This window comes from Oncorhynchus clarkii, chromosome 2 (genome assembly GCF_045791955.1).
Source record: "Oncorhynchus clarkii lewisi isolate Uvic-CL-2024 chromosome 2, UVic_Ocla_1.0, whole genome shotgun sequence".
NCBI lineage: Eukaryota > Metazoa > Chordata > Actinopteri > Salmoniformes > Salmonidae > Oncorhynchus > Oncorhynchus clarkii.
Genome location: NC_092148.1, coordinates 29018 through 35017, shown reverse-complemented (window position 1 = coordinate 35017; position 6000 = coordinate 29018).

The window sequence follows — 6000 nt, the reverse complement described above, 5'->3', positions numbered from 1 at the left end:
TGGTGGTGGTGGAGAGGTGGTGGTGGTGGAGAGGAGGTGGTGGTGGAGAGGTGGTGGTGGTGGAGAGGAGGTGGTGGAGAGGTGGTGGTGGTGGTGGAGAGGAAGTGGTGGAGAGGAGGTGGTGGTTGTGGTGGTGGAGAGGTGGTGGTGGAGAGGTGGTGGTGGTGGAGAGGAGGTGGTGGTGGAGAGGAGGTGGTGGAGAGGTGGTGGTGGTGGTGGAGAGGTGGTGGTGGAGAGCTGGTGGAGAGGTGGTGGTGGTGGTGGAGAGGTGGTGGTGGTGGTGGAGAGGTGGTGGTGGTGGTGGAGAGGTGGTGGTGAGGAGGTGGTGGAGAGGTGGTGGTGGTGGTGGAGAGGTGGTGGTGGTGGAGAGGAGGTGGTGGTGGAGAGGTGGTGGTGGTGGAGAGGAGGTGGTGGAGAGGTGGTGGTGGTGGTGGAGAGGAGGTGGTGGAGAGGAGGTGGTGGTGGTGGTGGTGGAGAGGTGGTGGTGGTGGTGGAGAGGTGGTGGTGGTGGAGAGGTGGTGGTTTGAGAGGTGGAGAGGAGGTGGTGGTGGTGGAGAGGAGGTGGTGGTGGTGGAGAGGTGGTGGAGGTGGTGGACGAGAGGTGGTGGAGGTGGTGGTGGAGAGGTGGTGGTGGTGAGATGGTGGTGGAGAGGTGATGGACGAGAGGTGGTGGTGGTGGTGGAGAGGTGGTGGTGGTGGAGAGGAGGTGGTGGTGGAGAGGAGGTGGTGGAGAGGTGGTGGTGGTGGTGGAGAGGTGGTGGTGGTGGTGGTGGAGAGGTGGTGGTGGTGAGATGGTGGTGGAGAGGTGATGGACGAGAGGTGGTGGTGGTGGAGAGGAGGTGGTGGTGGAGAGGAGGTGGTGGAGAGGTGGTGGTGGTGGTGGAGAGGTGGTGGTGGTGGTGGTGGAGAGGTGGTGGTGGTGAGATGGTGGTGGAGAGGTGATGGACGAGAGGTGGTGGTGGTGGAGAGGAGGTGGTGGTGGAGAGGAGGTGGTGGAGAGGTGGTGGTGGTGGTGGAGAGGTGGTGGTGGTGGAGAGGTGGTGGTGGTGGAGAGGAGGTGGTGGAGAGGTGGTGGTGGTGGTGGAGAGGAAGTGGTGGAGAGGAGGTGGTGGTTGTGGTGGTGGAGAGGTGGTGGTGGAGAGGTGGTGGTGGTGGAGAGGAGGTGGTGGTGGAGAGGAGGTGGTGGAGAGGTGGTGGTGGTGGTGGAGAGGTGGTGGTGGAGAGCTGGTGGAGAGGTGGTGGTGGTGGTGGAGAGGTGGTGGTGGTGGTGGAGAGGTGGTGGTGGTGGTGGAGAGGTGGTGGTGAGGAGGTGGTGGAGAGGTGGTGGTGGTGGTGGAGAGGTGGTGGTGGTGGAGAGGAGGTGGTGGTGGAGAGGTGGTGGTGGTGGAGAGGAGGTGGTGGAGAGGTGGTGGTGGTGGTGGAGAGGAGGTGGTGGAGAGGAGGTGGTGGTGGTGGTGGAGAGGTGGTGGTGGTGGAGAGGTGGTGGTTTGAGAGGTGGAGAGGAGGTGGTGGTGGTGGAGAGGAGGTGGTGGTGGTGGAGAGGTGGTGGAGGTGGTGGACGAGAGGTGGTGGAGGTGGTGGTGGAGAGGTGGTGGTGGTGAGATGGTGGTGGAGAGGTGATGGACGAGAGGTGGTGGTGGTGGTGGAGAGGTGGTGGTGGTGGAGAGGAGGTGGTGGTGGAGAGGAGGTGGTGGAGAGGTGGTGGTGGTGGTGGAGAGGTGGTGGTGGTGGAGAGGTGGTGGTTTGAGAGGTGGAGAGGAGGTGGTGGTGGTGGAGAGGAGGTGGTGGTGGTGGAGAGGTGGTGGAGGTGGTGGACGAGAGGTGGTGGAGGTGGTGGTGGAGAGGTGGTGGTGGTGAGATGGTGGTGGAGAGGTGATGGACGAGAGGTGGTGGTGGTGGTGGAGAGGTGGTGGTGGTGGAGAGGAGGTGGTGGTGGAGAGGAGGTGGTGGAGAGGTGGTGGTGGTGGTGGAGAGGTGGTGGTGGAGAGCTGGTGGAGAGGTGGTGGTGGTGGTGGAGAGGTGGTGGTGGTGGTGGAGAGGTGGTGGTGGTGGTGGAGAGGTGGTGGTGAGGAGGTGGTGGAGAGGTGGTGGTGGTGGTGGAGAGGTGGTGGTGGTGGAGAGGAGGTGGTGGTGGAGAGGTGGTGGTGGTGGAGAGGAGGTGGTGGAGAGGTGGTGGTGGTGGTGGAGAGGAGGTGGTGGAGAGGAGGTGGTGGTGGTGGTGGTGGAGAGGTGGTGGTGGTGGTGGAGAGGTGGTGGTGGTGGAGAGGTGGTGGTTTGAGAGGTGGAGAGGAGGTGGTGGTGGTGGAGAGGAGGTGGTGGTGGTGGAGAGGTGGTGGAGGTGGTGGACGAGAGGTGGTGGAGGTGGTGGTGGAGAGGTGGTGGTGGTGAGATGGTGGTGGAGAGGTGGTGGTGGTGAGATGGTGGTGGAGAGGTGATGGACGAGAGGTGGTGGTGGTGGTGGAGAGGTGGTGGTGGTGGAGAGGTGGTTGTGGTGGTGGAGAGGTGGTGGTGGTGGTGGAGAGGTGGTGGTGGTGGTGGAGAGGAGGTGGTGGTGGTGGAGAGGTGGTGATGGTGGTGGAGAGGAGGTGGAGAGGTGGTGGTGGTGGTGGTGGTGGAGAGGTGGTGGTGGTGGTGAGTAGGTGGTGGAGAGGTGGTGAGGTGGTGGAGAGGTGGTGGTGGTGGTGGAGAGGTGGTGGTGGTGGTGGTGGTGGTGGAGAGCTGGTGGAGAGGTGGTGGTGGTGGTGAGGTGGTGGTGGTGGTGGTGGTGGAGAGGTGGTGGAGAGGTGGTGGTGGTGGTGGTGGTGGAGAGGTGGTGGAGAGGTGGTGGTGGTGGAGAGGTGGTGGAGAGGTGATGGTGGTGGAGAGGTGGTGGTGGTGGAGAGGTGGTGGTGGAGAGGTGGTGGTGGTGGTGGAGAGGTGGTGGTGGTGGAGAGGAGGTGGTGGAGAGGTGGTGGTGGTGGTGGAGAGGTGGTGGTGGTGGTGGAGAGGTGGTGGTGGTGGTGGAGAGGTGGTGGTGGTGGAGAGGAGGTGGTGGTGGAGAGGTGGTGGTGGTGGAGAGGAGGTGGTGGAGAGGTGGTGGTGGTGGTGGAGAGGTGGTGGTGGAGAGCTGGTGGAGAGGTGGTGGTGGTGGTGGAGAGGTGGTGGTGGTGGTGGAGAGGTGGTGGTGGTGGTGGAGAGGTGGTGGTGAGGAGGTGGTGGAGAGGTGGTGGTGGTGGTGGAGAGGTGGTGGTGGTGGAGAGGAGGTGGTGGTGGAGAGGTGGTGGTGGTGGAGAGGAGGTGGTGGAGAGGTGGTGGTGGTGGTGGAGAGGAAGTGGTGGAGAGGAGGTGGTGGTTGTGGTGGTGGAGAGGTGGTGGTGGAGAGGTGGTGGTGGTGGAGAGGAGGTGGTGGTGGAGAGGAGGTGGTGGAGTGGTGGTGGTGGTGGTGGAGAGGTGGTGGTGGAGAGCTGGTGGAGAGGTGGTGGTGGTGGTGGAGAGGTGGTGGTGGTGGTGGAGAGGTGGTGGTGGTGGTGGAGAGGTGGTGGTGAGGAGGTGGTGGAGAGGTGGTGGTGGTGGTGGAGAGGTGGTGGTGGTGGAGAGGAGGTGGTGGTGGAGAGGTGGTGGTGGTGGAGAGGAGGTGGTGGAGAGGTGGTGCTGGTGGTGGAGAGGAGGTGGTGGAGAGGAGGTGGTGGTGGTGGTGGTGGAGAGGTGGTGGTGGTGGTGGAGAGGTGGTGGTGGTGGAGAGGTGGTGGTTTGAGAGGTGGAGAGGAGGTGGTGGTGGTGGAGAGGAGGTGGTGGTGGTGGAGAGGTGGTGGAGGTGGTGGACGAGAGGTGGTGGAGGTGGTGGTGGAGAGGTGGTGGTGGTGAGATGGTGGTGGAGAGGTGATGGACGAGAGGTGGTGGTGGTGGTGGAGAGGTGGTGGTGGTGGAGAGGAGGTGGTGGTGGAGAGGAGGTGGTGGAGAGGTGGTGGTGGTGGTGGAGAGGTGGTGGTGGAGAGCTGGTGGAGAGGTGGTGGTGGTGGTGGAGAGGTGGTGGTGGTGGTGGAGAGGTGGTGGTGGTGGTGGAGAGGTGGTGGTGAGGAGGTGGTGGAGAGGTGGTGGTGGTGGTGGAGAGGTGGTGGTGGTGGAGAGGAGGTGGTGGTGGAGAGGTGGTGGTGGTGGAGAGGAGGTGGTGGAGAGGTGGTGGTGGTGGTGGAGAGGAGGTGGTGGAGAGGAGGTGGTGGTGGTGGTGGTGGAGAGGTGGTGGTGGTGGTGGAGAGGTGGTGGTGGTGGAGAGGTGGTGGTTTGAGAGGTGGAGAGGAGGTGGTGGTGGTGGAGAGGAGGTGGTGGTGGTGGAGAGGTGGTGGAGGTGGTGGACGAGAGGTGGTGGAGGTGGTGGTGGAGAGGTGGTGGTGGTGAGATGGTGGTGGAGAGGTGATGGACGAGAGGTGGTGGTGGTGGTGGAGAGGTGGTTGTGGTGGTGGAGAGGTGGTGGTGGTGGTGGAGAGGTGGTGGTGGTGGTGGAGAGGAGGTGGTGGTGGTGGTGGTGGAGAGGTGGTGGAGAAGTGGTGGAGAGGTGGTGGTGGTGGTGAGGTGGTGGTGGTGGTGGAGAGGTGGTGGTGGTGGTGGTGGAGAGGTGGTGGTGGTGGAGAGGAGGTGGTGGAGAGGTGGTGGTGGTGGTGGAGAGGTGGTGGTGGTGGTGGTGGAGAGGTGGTGGTGGTGGAGAGGAGGTGGTGGTGGAGAGGTGGTGGTGGTGGAGAGGTGGTGGTGGTGGAGAGGAGGTGGTGGTGGAGAGGAGGTGGTGGTGAGGTGGTGGAGAGGTGGTGGTGGTGGTGGAGAGGTGGTGAGGTGGTGAAGAGGTGGTGGTGGTGGTGGAGAGGTGGTGGAGAGGTGGTGGTGAGGAGGTGGTGGAGAGGTGGTGGTGGTGGTGGAGAGGTGGTGGTGGTGGAGAGGAGGTGGTGGTGAAGAGGAGGTGTTGGAGAGGTGGTGGTTGGGGGGTTCTAGGGCCTACAGTGTAAGTATGGGGGACAGGGGGTCATATGGGGGGGTTATAGGGCCTTCAGTGGTAGTATGGGGGGATTCTAGGGCCTACAGTGGTAATATGGGGGGGTTTCAGGGCCTACAGTGGTAGTATGAGGGGGTTCCAGGGCCTACAGTGGTAGTATGAGGGGGTTCCAGGGCCTACAGGGGTAGTATGGGGGGACAGGGGGTAATATGGGGGGGTTCTCGAGCCTTCAGTGGTAGTATGGGGGGGTTCCAGGGCCTACAGGGGAAGTATGGGGGGACAGGGGGTAATATGGGGGGGTTCTAGAGCCTTCAGTGGTAGTATGGGGGGGTTCCAGGGCCTACAGTTTTAGTATGGGGGGACAGGGGGTAATATGTGGTGGTTCTAGAGCCTTCAGTGGTAGTATGGGGGGGTTCCAGGGCCTACAGGGGAAGTATGGGGGGACGGGGGTAATATGTGGGGGTTCCATGGCCTACAGTGGTAGTATGGGGGACAGGGGGTAATATGTGGGGGTTCTAGGGCCTACAGGGGTATTATGGGGGGACAGGGGGTAATATGTGGGGGTTCCAGGGCCTACAGTGGTAGTATGGGGGACAGGGGGTAATATGTGGGGGTTCTAGGGCCTACAGGTGTAATATGGGGGGACGGGGGTAATATGGGGGGTTCTTGGGCCTACAGTGGTAGTATGGGGGGACAGGGGGTAATATGGGGTGATCCTAGGTGAACTGGGCCTACAGGGGTAGTATGGGGGACAGGGGATAATATGGGGGGGTTCTAAGGGCCTACAGGGGGTATAATCCAGCAGCATGTGCTCTAGAGACTCCAGACTGCAGGGTCACACCTCAGGATCAGACCACAGGGTCACCTCAGGGTTAGAACTCAGGGTTAGACCTCAGGGTCACCTCAGGGTTAGACCTAAGGGTTAGAACTCAGGGTTCGACCTCAGCGTCACACCTCAGGGATAGAACTCAGGGTTAGACCTCAGGGTCACCTCAGGGTTAGATCTCAGGGTCACCTCAGGGTCACCTCAGGGTTAGACC